We start from the raw sequence: 13,878 nt of genomic DNA on the forward strand, positions 1-13,878 counted from the left end.
GCAGGACACCACACGTCCAGTTAGTGCCGTGTCTCCTCCTATTCCACAGAGGCTAAGAAAGTGCTCTGTGGCCAGCCAGGCTCCATGGAACTCAGTTTGAGAATCAGTATCCTAGTCAAACCCTTTAATTGTGCAGAAAGGAAGGCTAAGACAGGCAGGTGTTGAGACCTGTTTAGATTCAAGCAGAGAATTCATGACTCAGAGAAAACCAGAACCTCAAATTCCTAAATTCTGTAGGTTAGGGCTTTCTTTAGTGTTCTTCACTTCCTGGCAGTGTTCACTTAATTCACTTATTGAATCATTTGACAACTATTTATTAAATGCATTTTAGTTAGTAGACATCAAACAGTGGGTTTAATTACTTACAATTTAACCCAAAGGGGTGTCTTTGAACAATGCCACTTAGCGTTTGTAAGTCCTGAGATTTTCATGTTTTTCAGTCCCACAAAAGATATCAGAACAGAATTTGCTAGAAAGTGGCCATGCATCTGCAACTTCTGTTTACCTCTATGAATAACAAGATTCACATTTCAAAATGTGCAGTGGGTTCCTGCCATGTGACATACACTGGGACGCAGAGATGAAGCAAGCACAGTCCCTGTTCTCACAGCTCATGGTCCCATGAAAGATTCCACTCCAAATGACATAGCAGAGTGGGCAAGTGCTGCAAGTAGAGTCAAGGAAGTCTTCCTGGAAGAGGAAGCATTTCATCTGAGTCCCAGACAATGAGTGAGCCAGAGGAGACCGTGGGAGGGATGGGTTTGAATATGGAAAATGACTTTCTAGCTCTTTGGAGCACTGAGTTGAAGAGCTTTTGAGGAAGCTCCAAATGGCTCAGAGTGATCAGATGTTCTGGAATGGAGTACAAAGAACTTTGTGGGAAGAAGGATGGTGTACTTCCATTCCAGCTCTTGGCTCTATTGTATCAGAACTGATGTGGTTGAGGACAAGGATCCTTAAATCCAACTTTCAAATTAGTTTTTTTCTTCCACTTGATTGGTACCACCCCATCATATTCTTATGAACCCCTAGAACAAGGGCAAAAGCAGCAAGAATAGCAGGGTAGAATCTTTCTGCTCCCTCTGCAAATGTATTGGACAGTGAGGACTCTAGTTTGTGGACTGGTCCCCTGTCCAGAAGAGCAGAATGAATATTATCAGTCTGTGTGTGTTTGTGTTGTGTCTGAAGTTGGAATGGAACTGGGGGAGGGCTGGGAGCCAGCACAATAAAACAATCATGAATACCTTTTCTTAGGTCTTCCTTGGCTACAGAAACTGAAGGGTTAACACTGATTTCACAAAACTAGTATTTTTGGCTAGAGAAGTACCTGGCAGCTTATCTCACTCTCTCCAGGATTCTTGTTTCACCCTTGTACTAACATTTAAATTAATTTGCTTTAATGGTCTTGACTCCACATGGCAGGCTACACAAAATAGAAATGTGCTCACATTAGCAGAAAAGAAAAAAATACTCAGGCTTGTCTACAAAAGCTGACTCAAACCATTTGTGAGCTGATGTATTCCCCAGGAGAATTTTGACTTTCCTTCTTGAGTATTTTGCTCAAATGAGAAGGGCATGAAAACAATAGACAGTGTTCAGCTCATGGAAATAGAATTCTGACATAAAGGTAACAGTAATAGATAACATTCCCAGAGAAAGAAGAGAGGCTGCTAAGCAGTTTATACTTGGGGTCTCGTTTAATGCGTACGGTAATTGAATAAGGAGGCATAATTGTTCTCATCCTCGTTTTGCTAATGAAGAGGCGTGGCTCTGCGCCCCAGGTCATGGACCTCCGGGAACTAAGTGATGCTGAGTTGCTTGCCTGCAGTAACTCAGCAGGTGAGGAGTAGAGTGGAGAGCAGAACACCAGCAGTGTAACCTCAGACCCCCAGACCGTAAACACTCAACCATGGTGAACATGACCTCCCAAGGTTTTTAACTTGTCGAACTTTTTAAAGATTTACAATCACAGCAGAGCTTCATTTAAAAAGACGTTTACGTCTCCACTTTTTAAATGGACTGGAAAAAGAAAAACCTCACAGAAAAATCCTTAAGGACTCACATTTTCTGGACACCTTGGTTTTGGAATGGTGGTTGAAATCAAGTATTGAGAATGGTTCTGAAATTCATCTGATGCTGATCTATGGACAGGCGGAGACCATTAAGACATTAAAAGTGGGAAGAGCAATGTGCAAAAATAGAGATAACTAACTCAAGTGGACTCTGAGACAGTTTGCAATGGGAGAGTGGTGGAGGTGTGGCACAAGTATGCATGTGCTAGATCACAGAAGACCATGCCTAGGGTGAGATGGAATTTATCCTAAGGGCAATGGAGAATTAAACTGGAATATTTCTACTCCAGACCAGAGTGCGGTGCCATGACTCATTGGAGAGATCAGACTGTGGACTGAGTGTCTGACTAGAGGCGATTGCAGGGTGGAGCCTCAGCTAGTGTGGAGAAATGAGATTGTGGTTGAAATGGATGGAATGGAGAGATGACAGGGAAGGATTCCATTCATGTCCTGAAAGAAATTGCAGTATGGAGTGTGGACTTCTTAAGACAATGTCAAGGTTTTTTTTTTCAATTCAAGTGTAATTTACATACAGTGAAATGTACAATTCTGAAGTATACAGTTTCATGAATTTCGACAAATACATAAAGGTGTATAATGCACCTTCCCTATCAAGATATATAATATTTACATAATTCCAGAAAGTTCCTTATTATCTCTTTTTAGTCAGTTCATGGCTGTCCCCTGCCGAGAGGAAACTGTTTTTCTGATTTCTATCACTGTAGATTAGTTAGGTCTGCTCTACAACTTCATGTAAATGGAATCATACATTATGGACTCTTTTGTGTCTTGCTTTTCACTTGACATAATGTTTTTGAGATTCACGCATGGTGTTGCATGCTGAGTAGTATCTTGTTGTATGACTACGCTGCAGTTTGTTCATCTGTTCTTTTGTTGACGGACATTTGGGTTGTTTCTAGTTTGGGGCTATTGTGACTGTTTTTAATACATTTTTTTGGAATATATATTTTTAAGATTTTATTTATTTATCTTTAGAGGGGAAGGAGGAGAGAGGGAGAGAAATATCAATGTATGGTTGCCTCTCCTGTGTCCCCTGCTGGGAACTGGCCTGCAACCCATGCACGTGCCCTGACTGGGAATCGAACCACAATCCTTTGGTTCACAGGCCCGCACTCAATCCTCTGAGCTACACCAGCCAGGGCTGGAATATTTTAATTGCTCTTGAAAATACCTAAGAGTGAAATTACTGAGTCATATGCAGATAGATACATGAGGTAACTACATAAGAAAAATGCTATCTGGTCTCCAGTGTGGCTGTACCATTTTCCACTCCCTCCCCTGGCATGTGAGGCTTACAGTTAGTCCATATCTTTGACAACACTTGATGTTGTCAGTGTTTTTAATATTTACAATTCTAGTAAGTGTGCTATGGTTTCTCATTGTGCTTCTATGGTATAATTTTAGTGACTTACGCACTTTTCCCCATGTTTATTGGTCAACCTTAGTGACACATACATTCAAATCTTAGCCTACATTTGTATTGGGTTGTCTGACTTATTTTTTTGATCTTCACCCAGGGATATGTTTCTATTGATTTTAGAGAGAAAGGAAGAGTGAGGAAGGGAGGGAGCAGGGGAGAGGGAGAGAGAGAAGAGAGGAGAGAAGAGTGAGAGAGCATTGATGTGTGAGAGAAACATCCATCATTTACCTCCCATACTTGCCCTGACTGGGAATTGAACCTGCGACTTAGGTATGTGCTCTAATCAGAAATTGTAGGGTGGAGCCTTGACTACTGTGGAGACCCATAGCCTTTTGATGTATAGGATGACTCTCCAACCAACTGAGCCACCTGGCCAGGGCCTTATTTTTATTGAGTTGTAGGAGTTCCTTACAAATATCCTGAAACATAACATTATATTTTGTTTTATGGTTAGTGTTTCCTGTGTCCTGTTTAAAAAATTTTTGCCTGCCCATGACTGGGAAGGTACATCTTTGTACTTTCAATTCTTATATTTAGACCTATGATTCACCTCAAATAATTTTTTGATGTGTGAAGCGAATTATTATTTTTCACATATATATATCTAGTTGTTCCTACATCATTCATAGAAAATACCTCCCTTTTCCCTTTGAGTTATTTGGCCTTTTATAAAAAATCAATAGAAAGTATAAATGTGAGAATATTTTAAAATTCTATTCCATGGATCTGTTTATCTATTCTTGTCTCAGTGTTTTGATTGCCATAGATTTATCCTAAGTCTTGAAGTCAGGTAGAATAAATCTTCCATCTTTTGTTCTTCTATAAGATTACTTTGGATACTCTAAATCCCTTGTAATTCCTCATGTATTAGACTTAATCTAGTGGTTTCTATTAAAAATTATAATATTTTGATTGGAATTATATTGGACTTGTCAATCAATAAATAGGGAGAAATATAGGGGACCATTCCACATGGCGTGGGAGTGTAGCCCAGTTCCCCCTCAGAAAAGTCAGTGGGAAGTGAGGTCTGGCACACAGGAGCTGTGCTCACAGGTGGGTTCTCCCATGGGGAATCAGGCCTGCATTGTACCTAGGTTGCTTTGAGACTTGCTATTGCCAAATCTCCCTCACCCTGAATTGAGGCAGAAAGTGCTTACTTCAACTTCTTAAAGTCTGTGCTAAACCTCCCAAGTATGGAGTGTAACCAGTTCAACCACCTTTCCCCTTGGTCTGTAACATCCTTCTCTTTGAAGTAATTAGCAAAATTTTTTCCTTTGTTATCTGTAAAAGGTAATCATCTACAGCAAGCCTGTGCATGGTAAATGAGGACCATCCTCAATGTAATATACCCTGAAAAACAGTAAAAGCCTGTCCAAGCGGGGGTTGAGGCCCTCTCTCTCACTTAGAGAGCAGCCCTGCTTTCCCTTTTTCTCTACAGGATTTCTGTAGTCTGTGTGAATTTTTTCATAGCCACCATAACACGCGGATCCTGCCGGCCAGGATCCACATCAGAGAAATAGCTTAACGATATCTATTTTTTGGATACAAAAGTTGCCAATTTCTCAATTTTTAAGGTCTTCGAGTTCTCTAAACATTGGTTAGCACTTTTCAGTGTAGAGCAAGAATTGGCAAAGTTTTTGGTAAATGGCCAGATTGTAAACATTTAATGCTTTGTGGGCCAAGAGGTAAAATCAGATATTTCAGTTCTCATATAATGAGAGGAAACAAATTTCCACAACTTTTTATTTACAAAATTCAAAATATTGAGTATGTGTGTGTATTTGTAATATATATCTACTAGTGAGAAGAATAGAATTCTTTTCTCAAGGGATAACATTTTGCTTAAATGGAATTCAGAGTTAGTTTTCCCTGTCATAAAATTCAGTTGCAAATGTTCATCTGTGAATGGTGATCTGTAATGAGATTTTCTGTATTTTGTTTTTGGAAAAAAAAATACCCCTTCCCATGAATAGGTACTTGAAATCCTGATACCAAATCGTGCCCATGTGTCTATCTATAATTGAGCATATTCAACAGTCAGAAGGCATTTAAAAAATCTCTTAGATTCTTCTCTTAGTGTTTTCCTTTTAGCATATCATTGCAATTCAGATAAACCACTTACAACTGAAAGTGAAGTGGAAACTCCTTAGCTGCCCAGTTGAATAGCTTTTGAAATATGGACATTTTCTTTGCACTTACATTGAGGTTTGGAAAACACTTCTGGAACTGGAGTTTGAGCTAAGAAAACACAGATGCTGCAAATTTGTGTGGGAATGGAGATTTTACTTCTTGTTTTAACTTTTGACAGCATGGTTAGTGCATAAAGCAGCTTGATGTTATTTGTGATTCAGACGATGTTGGTTGTAGTCACATGACTTTACTGCAGTCTACGGTCCGCAAAGCCAGGCTGGGTTGCCTTGTGATTTCCGATTGAGTCTGCAGCAGAAGCTTATTTTTAAAGCCATTTAGTGCTCGATAATACTGGCAAGTTCTTAAGAAAAATCTCAATCTCATCAATGAGCTTATTTGCAATAAATGTTTACCACTACTAAACCATCAAACTGTTATATGGTAGGGCCGGTCAAGATATTTACTTTTATTTCTGACAAAAACTCATGGACTGGCATAAAACTTCTTTCCCATAGGAGTGAGTGAATTTCATCATTGATGCTATTAATTTAATAACATATGATAGATTTAAATATTTTCTGCAAACTACCTACTGATGAATAATTTAATGACTAAACCATTGGCCTCAAACATACTACATTTTCCCAAACTTTGTAAATTTGTCCAACTAAGAGTTCTGCTCCACACACATTTTTACCGCCATCATTTGTCACACGTCTTTGCAGATTCTGTTTTAAATTGTACTGATCTACTGTTTTCTCAACCTCCTTGATAACGTTCTTACCTGTTGTAGTTCCACAAAATCTGTTCACGGAGGCCAACTGCTCAGTCATTTCAAAGTTGGCAGTGGCTTCTTTAATAAACAGCTGAGCAGTATTGCTGACATCTGTCAAGTCATCAATAGCCAAGAAAAATCATTTGCCTTGTTTTTTAATTGACTACTGATGTCATCAACTTTTCAAGCAACTGTTCTTGTGAAAAGGTCAGTAGCCTCAAGCAAGTTTATTTTCTGTGCTGTGAACACATTTCTTTAGCCGTTGCAAACATGATTTAATTAACTCATCATTGGTAAATGGTTTTCCTTCCTTGGCTAACAGATGAGCCACTTGGAATCTTATTTCGATTCCAGCTTCATTTCTGTTATTTACATACTTTTGTGAAGAAACTGTGCTGTGAGGAGTCATTTTCTTTTCAATTTCTCAGTTTTCTGGCCACTGCTGTCCCATGAAATGTGACAAATGCTTATTCTGGTAATGTTGACATATGTCGGATTCTTCTAGCCCAGCGATAGTGCTATGGCATAATAAACACTCTGCATTGCCGTCTACTTGGTAACAGAATAATTCACGCGCCACTGTGCCTTAACGCGAGACGTTTTTGTGAAAAAGTGCACTTTTCCTTTTCCTTGTTTTAAAGTTACAGATTTGTACTAGTGATAATAAAAAATTCTGAGACTGGAAATGCTGCAAAGTGGTAACTGCAGTGTTGTGAGCTGCCGTCTCCTGCACGGCCGTGGCGGTCATGGTTTCTGTTGCAGCCACGCAGCTTTGCCGTTATTGTGGAAAAGCAGCTGTAGGTGCCACCGTGGCAAATGGGCATGTATTCTAATAAACAAGTTTTATGGACACCAAAATTTAAGTTTCATACAGCTTCCCACATGTTGTGGAAAACTCTTGTTACATTGTGATATTATTTTCCTTTTGATTGATTTTCAGTCTTTCAACAATAAAAAATGTGAAAGCCATTTGTACCTTGTGGACTATACAAATACAGGCAGCAAGCCAGGTTTGGCCTGCTGGTGGTAGCCTGCCAACCTCTACTCTAAAACGTCAGTTTTTTCTTTTAAAAGGTTAACACAATAGGTAAGATTTCTTCCCTAGGCCCTCTTACATTTGTCATTTCTGGTGTTTACATTCCTTTGTGGTATTATTAGATCCTTGCTGTGGTATCATTTCTCTTAAACCTGAAGAAATTCCTTTAAGTTTTCTTTCAAAAAGAAATCATAAAAAAGATTTCTTTCAGTGCAGCTCTACTGTTGATGAATTCTCTTAGCTTTTGTGTATTTTAAATGGTTTATTTTGTGTTCATGATTCCCTTTCAAGTACTTTAACATTTACAAACACAAAAGAACAAAAGCAGTATGCCAGATACAGACTTTATTAATAATGTTTTAAGAAAATTAAAAGTCCTGACAGGCATTATGTAATTACATGTTTATATTTTGTCTTGCCCATCAAAATATCCAGGGCTGTTAATTTCCAGTTAGCATTCAGAGTGCTGAAGGGCAGCCTCTCCCTCCCTCGATTCCCAGATGATGCTTGTGAGTTTGGTTATGTAATAATGACGTCGCAGGAGGCACCCATGTGAGTGTACATGTGTTTGTGTGTGCCACGTCGGTGCATGTTTTGGTCCTCTGTTCAAACTGTTTCAAATGTCAAGAAAGTCTGGAGTTCCTCTTTCCTGGAGTTTCTTCTCTGTTACACCCTCTCAGTTTTCTGCATCTTCACCAAGGCTTTGTTCAAGTTAAAGTTTACTTTCACTGCAAAACATTGTCTTTTTCTACTCTCAATTTAACTATTTTTAATAACTATTACTCAACTATAGTTATTCAGCTAGGTAAAAATTAAAATTCTTAAGGTTACCAAAATAAAATTCATGTGTGCTTAAAATTCAGTGTATAAGGAACTCTATTAAGAAGGAGAAAGTAAAATAGGTTGTTTTTTAAAGACTTTTTTGCGTTGAAGTTTAAACTGCAATATTTTTATGTTTCTTAGTTTTAGTATATCTATCTCGGGAATAGAATGAACATTCTTTGTAAAATGTTTATATTTTTATGCTTCAATTCCAACTTAAAATTTAATCTTATAGACTCACTACAAATAAATACTATAGGGCTACTAGACATGTATTTAAAGATATATATTATCTACATTTCTTCCTTTCAGTAAGCTGTTTTTCCAGGTGAGCATTCCCTCACTCAGCACGTTTTTATTATGTGTACCACTGTATTCAGGGCACTGTGCTAGGGGCTGGGGGTCAGCAGGGAAAAGGCAGATAGATGTTTTGCCTTGTAAACCTATGAAAACAAACTAACTATGCGAAGTGCTATGAAGAGATTCAGGCAGGGCTGCATGCAGAGTGATCAGGGAAAGCTCCACTGAGAGGGGAATCAATGAATTGAACTATGAAAAATTACTGATAAAATTTTTCTCATCCTAACAAGCCCCTAGAACTCTGTTTCCCACACTCACAATTTTTAGGAGGAGAGGATGGTCATGCTAGGATGAGAGGGATGGCCTCAGTGGGCCATCTGAGGTAATGATGGACTCGTTCCAGGTGCTTGTGGCAATGGGAGTTAGTGCTTTGTTTGGTCTTAGAAGAGGTCTGATATGCATCTGCTGAACTGGAGCCGCTGCATGTTGCTGCAGCTGAGCGGCATTAACTGATGAATTGTTAGAGCATTTGTCCTGAGAAAGAGCTGCCTCTGAGAATTGTGGTCAAAGGCCCGTGGTAGCTTCAAAGCATCAACTGGTACCTGAGTACCAAGTCTGTTAGACTCTAAGGAACCTATGCCCACTTGTTTTAGACACCCAGGTTCTGAGTTTCCAGACTGTAAAATTCTTCAGCTAGCGGTCTGTTAGTTGTAGAATCAGGAAGAGGGCCCAGTCCATCTCGGGGGTTAGCACTGGGCCTTAGATGCTCAACTGCTTCATTTGAGAGTGTTAGATGACCTCTGGCAGTATAGTTAAAATCTTTGCAGTCAATATCTATTCCACTTAATATAGTTTTAAAGTTTGTTTTAGAATCATCGTCTTCATCTCCCTGTTTAAGATCTCTGTCCCCAACCTCACTCTCTCCATTGCTACTATTTTTCATACACAGCATGTGCACTACCCAAAATCATGTTTTTAAAAAAGTCTGCATCCACACCCCGACAGCATTTAAGCTTCTTGAGAGCAGAGCCCCGCCTATGTTGTTAATGATACACGGGGTGGGCATAAGCAGGTTTACAATCGCAAGGATGGGAAACAGTATTAAGGACTTGTTAGGATCAGACTAATGTCTACCAGTGTTTAGCCTGTTTCTTAACGTGCTCTTTCTAGCAGGGGTGTCCAATCTTTTGGCATCTCTGGGCCACACTGGAAAAAGAAGATTTGTGTTGGGCCACATGTTAAATGCATTGTGACATGTAATCACATACACAAAAAACCTCATAATATTTTAGGTAAGTTTACAATTTTGTGTTGGGCTGCATTCACAGCCATCTTGGACTATGTGTGGCCAGTGGGCCACAGGTTGTACACCCCTGTGAGGGTCTCAATTGAATGCCTGGGCTTATGTCAACTGTGTCTACTCTGCCTCATCAGGATTCCATCTTTTCCAGTAGTGTGTGGCCTCTTTAATCTCCATTCAGCTCTTAGGCCACCTGTAGTTGTTTTCTGTGATGCCACTGAATTTGCACAGTTTAATATTCAACCGAAGGGGCTTGCATGAAGATTTCTTCAGCTTCTCTGCACAGCATCTGTCATTCCTGCATTTTTCCCTACAAGTTCTGGTGGCCTCAGAAGTCCCCAAATCTGATACATGTCTCTTCTACTTCATAAAACTGTTGCTTTCCCTTTGGGCTCCATTTTTCAGGGCCACTATTTGGAAACTGCAAAGACAGAAAACTAAGATTGTCGTGAGGTGAATGTGGAGGGTATCTTCTATATTTCCCTTCTCTCAAAGATCTCAGACCTACTTCGTGTGTTGTCCACTGCCTCAGAGCACTTGCTTCATATATTTTGTCCTGTTTTATAGCTGTTAGAACAGGAAGTCCTTTAGTCATTACTCTGCACAGCTGGAAGTGGAAGTCCCAATGTCTTCTTTGTCTTTGTTTTCTCAGAGCTTAGAGTAGCACTTAGAACGAGATGCTGATGTTAGTTGATTGAGTGTACAATAACTTCGTCATGTGACCTGGCTAGGGGCACATGGTAGAGCAATACATAGATCCCTTGTCTCTGGTCTCTTGGTCTGGGCCTTTGTATGCTGTAATTCATGGGCTTTATTTTCTTCTATCTGTGGTCCTGAGTGGGGACACAGAGTTCACTCAACATACCTTTGAGGAAAGGCTTAAGTTCTCCAATTACTGACTTCTTCTTCCCTCCTCTACGAAAGTGACACCCACACTTGTGATGAAACCACATTTAACCTTTTGGGATTCACTTTGGGGGACTATAGGGGAAGCACAGAGAAATGTCCAGCATTTTTCAGTACTCTCTTCTTAGCTTCCTTCTTCATTTACCAAAGCCACAGAACATTGCTTAGCACATCTGTCTGATGCAACCAGGTGCTGCTCTCCTGTCTTCTTGAATAATCCTAGGGATTAGCCTGGTCCTTCTGGAACAACTGTTTATTGATTTACATTCTTTCAACTTGATGCTGAGGTATTGATTACTATTTAAGCTATTTCCCAGGAGCGGCTGCAGGGGGAAGTAAGGTTAGATGATTGTGTCAGGTCAGAAATGTGATCCATGGAAGGAAGAAGGTCTCTAAAAGTTGAATTCTGTTGCATCAGTGGTCAGTTTTTTTAAAGCTCTCTAAGCTTCAGTTTCTTCACATACCAATCTGCTAGGTCAGGTTAAATGAGTTAAGGAATGTAAATATTTCTCCCCTCCCCTCCCCTTCTTTCTGACTTTCTGTCTGACTTCTTTTCCTTCCTTTACTTCTTTTTTTTTTTTTTGCAGAGGAAAAAGGAGCAGTGTCTTTTATTTGTTGTGGTTAAGAGCACTTAAGAAAAAGACTGCTTTATTGAGGTATGATTGGCATACAAAACACTGTAGAGGAGCATGGTTTTTACAATCAACCAGACCTTAGTTCACATCTTGGCTCCCCAGCTTTGGGACTTGGAAGAATCATGGTACCTCTTTAAGCCTCAGTGTGTTTAGCTGTGAAGTGGAAGTAACAAGTCCTGATCGATAACATTATTGTCAGAATTGAATAAAAATTGAATAAGTGAAAAGTGGCTTCCTGAGTCTGTTTTGTGGCAGGGGTTTGGTTCCCGCTTCCAGTCAGTTCTGGTCAATCCCCAAACAAGGCCTGGGAGCAGCTGTTTGGTTGTTCAGGTTTCTTCCCACATTCTGATTTTTCTCTCCTTCTCACTAGGGACACTTGGTTTGCAGTGGGGATGTGGGTGGCATCTGAACTTATATTTCTACAAAAACATTAATGTTATAAATGTATTTTGTAGATTTTGGTTGGAACCTTCCCCTTTCACTTTCTTCAGCCTGCTTCCAGCCCTTTCAAAAGCCTGTTTTAGCTCTGGTCAGGACCCTTGGGAATATATTGAATAAGTCCCATAATAGTTAATTTCCCATCAGAAATTATTAACAAACATAATCTTCAGTTGAAATTTGGGAGTCAGATGCTAACAGGAAGGGACTCTACATTTGGAATTATATTTAATAGTTTACTCCATAAACATGTAATAGCATCTACTTGATTCTAGCTCCCAAGAGTGAATAAGGCATCAACTAGCAAAGGGAAGACAGCCAAGCAGACAGCGGACCTGAGATGGGGGCCCCTGGATGGGTCATTCAGGGAGGGCTCCACAGAGGAAGTGACATTCGAACTGAATCTTGACAAACAAATAGGAGTTCACCATGAAGTAGGGGGAGGGTAGGTGTTCTCCCTAGAGTGAAAAGTAAGCCAAAAAAAAAAAAAAGAGGGAGAATAAGCAATGGTTCGGAGGCCACTGTATACCAACTCTCAGGAGCTGAATGTTAACTTTTCAGGAATTTTGTGAGCCAGTCATAAAACATGGTCGTGATTAAACATTAAATTATATATACTTAATTTTAATAAATTATATTAAAACAAAGGTAATAAATACTGAAAATTTACCACTTCATAATTATCACTACATTTTACTTATATCTATTCTCTTGGGGTTATTTCTTTCTATTGCATCTGTGGTGTGCTACAAGATACCTTCCTTCAACTCCCCATTCAGTGGCAACACATTGACTCTTGAAATTGGTTGTGGTGGAAATATTTACACTACCGATACAGGCAAATGGTATAAATCAGAACTTTATTTGAGAGCTGGTTGTTAAACATTTCCCTGCATGTCCCTGCCTACAACAAAGTGGAAGAGACACCTGTGGAAGCAGAGAGACTGAGAGGGGCAGAATAAGGAAGGGCCTTGGATGCCAAGGGCAGGAGCTTGGATTTCCCATTGAAGGGGATTGGAAGCTACTAGAACATTTTAAAGCAGAACTATAGGGTGTAGCAGAAGTAGGTTTATAGTTATTCATATGGAAAATAATATAATTAATAAATGATGCAAGAATAAACTGTGTGTTTTGCATACTCAAAACTGTAAACCTACTTTCCCCTACCCTGTATAGCACCCAGTTTGTTATATGAGACCACACAGAGTGCTGTGCAGCGGATGGGCTGGAGTGAGCTTCACTTGGGCCAGGGAGCCTATTGAGGATGCTGTTGTAATAAAAAAAGATGGGATCACCCTTAGTGAGTGATTCAATGTTGGAGATAATGGAGAGAGACCAATTTAAGATGGCCTCGGGTTCTGCCTTTGGCCCCTCGGTGGAAGATGGCGATGCCTCTGAAGTTCTAGTGCTCATGAATATATGGACAGGGAGAGTATCCTAAAGACACGAGAAGACCCCAGTGCATTTGGGCCTTACTTCCCTGTTCCTGCTTGCATCAACTCCACAAGCACTTTGAATTTATTTTTGCTGCATAGACTCCCAGTGGGGCATCTCTGAGCCTTTTGCTTGTGGACTATACCCTCTAGGGAGGAATCATGGTTCTGAGAACATAGTACTGGGGTTGATCAGACACGGCTCTCCTTATTCATGTGAATACTTTAGGCATGATGGTTTTCTCTTTGAGCCTCAGTTTACTTCTCTGTAAAATGGGCATTGTCCTCAGATCCTATTCTCCTCCTCATGGAACTCTTAGGAGAAGGGATACAGGCCAGTAATTTTTCTGTGGTGTCAGACTGTGTTTCCTAGTGAAAGGGCATAATAGGGAGAGTTCCCTAGCACAGAGGGAAACAGTTGGGTGTCATTCCTGAAAAACAGAAGGGAGTGACAAAAGGGGTTCTGGATCCCCATTCCGTGGCCGCAGGGTAAATGCTTCCTATCTGAGAGTGTAGTGTGGAGACCTAGGGATTGGTGAGGTGGTTGCCACCAGCTATGCCAGAAGAGTCCAAGTTGCAACTAATTTGAT

The sequence above is a fragment of the Sturnira hondurensis genome, unplaced genomic scaffold, assembly GCF_014824575.4.
Source record: "Sturnira hondurensis isolate 20B ecotype Veracruz unplaced genomic scaffold, ASM1482457v3 Scaffold0010448, whole genome shotgun sequence".
NCBI lineage: Eukaryota > Metazoa > Chordata > Mammalia > Chiroptera > Phyllostomidae > Sturnira > Sturnira hondurensis.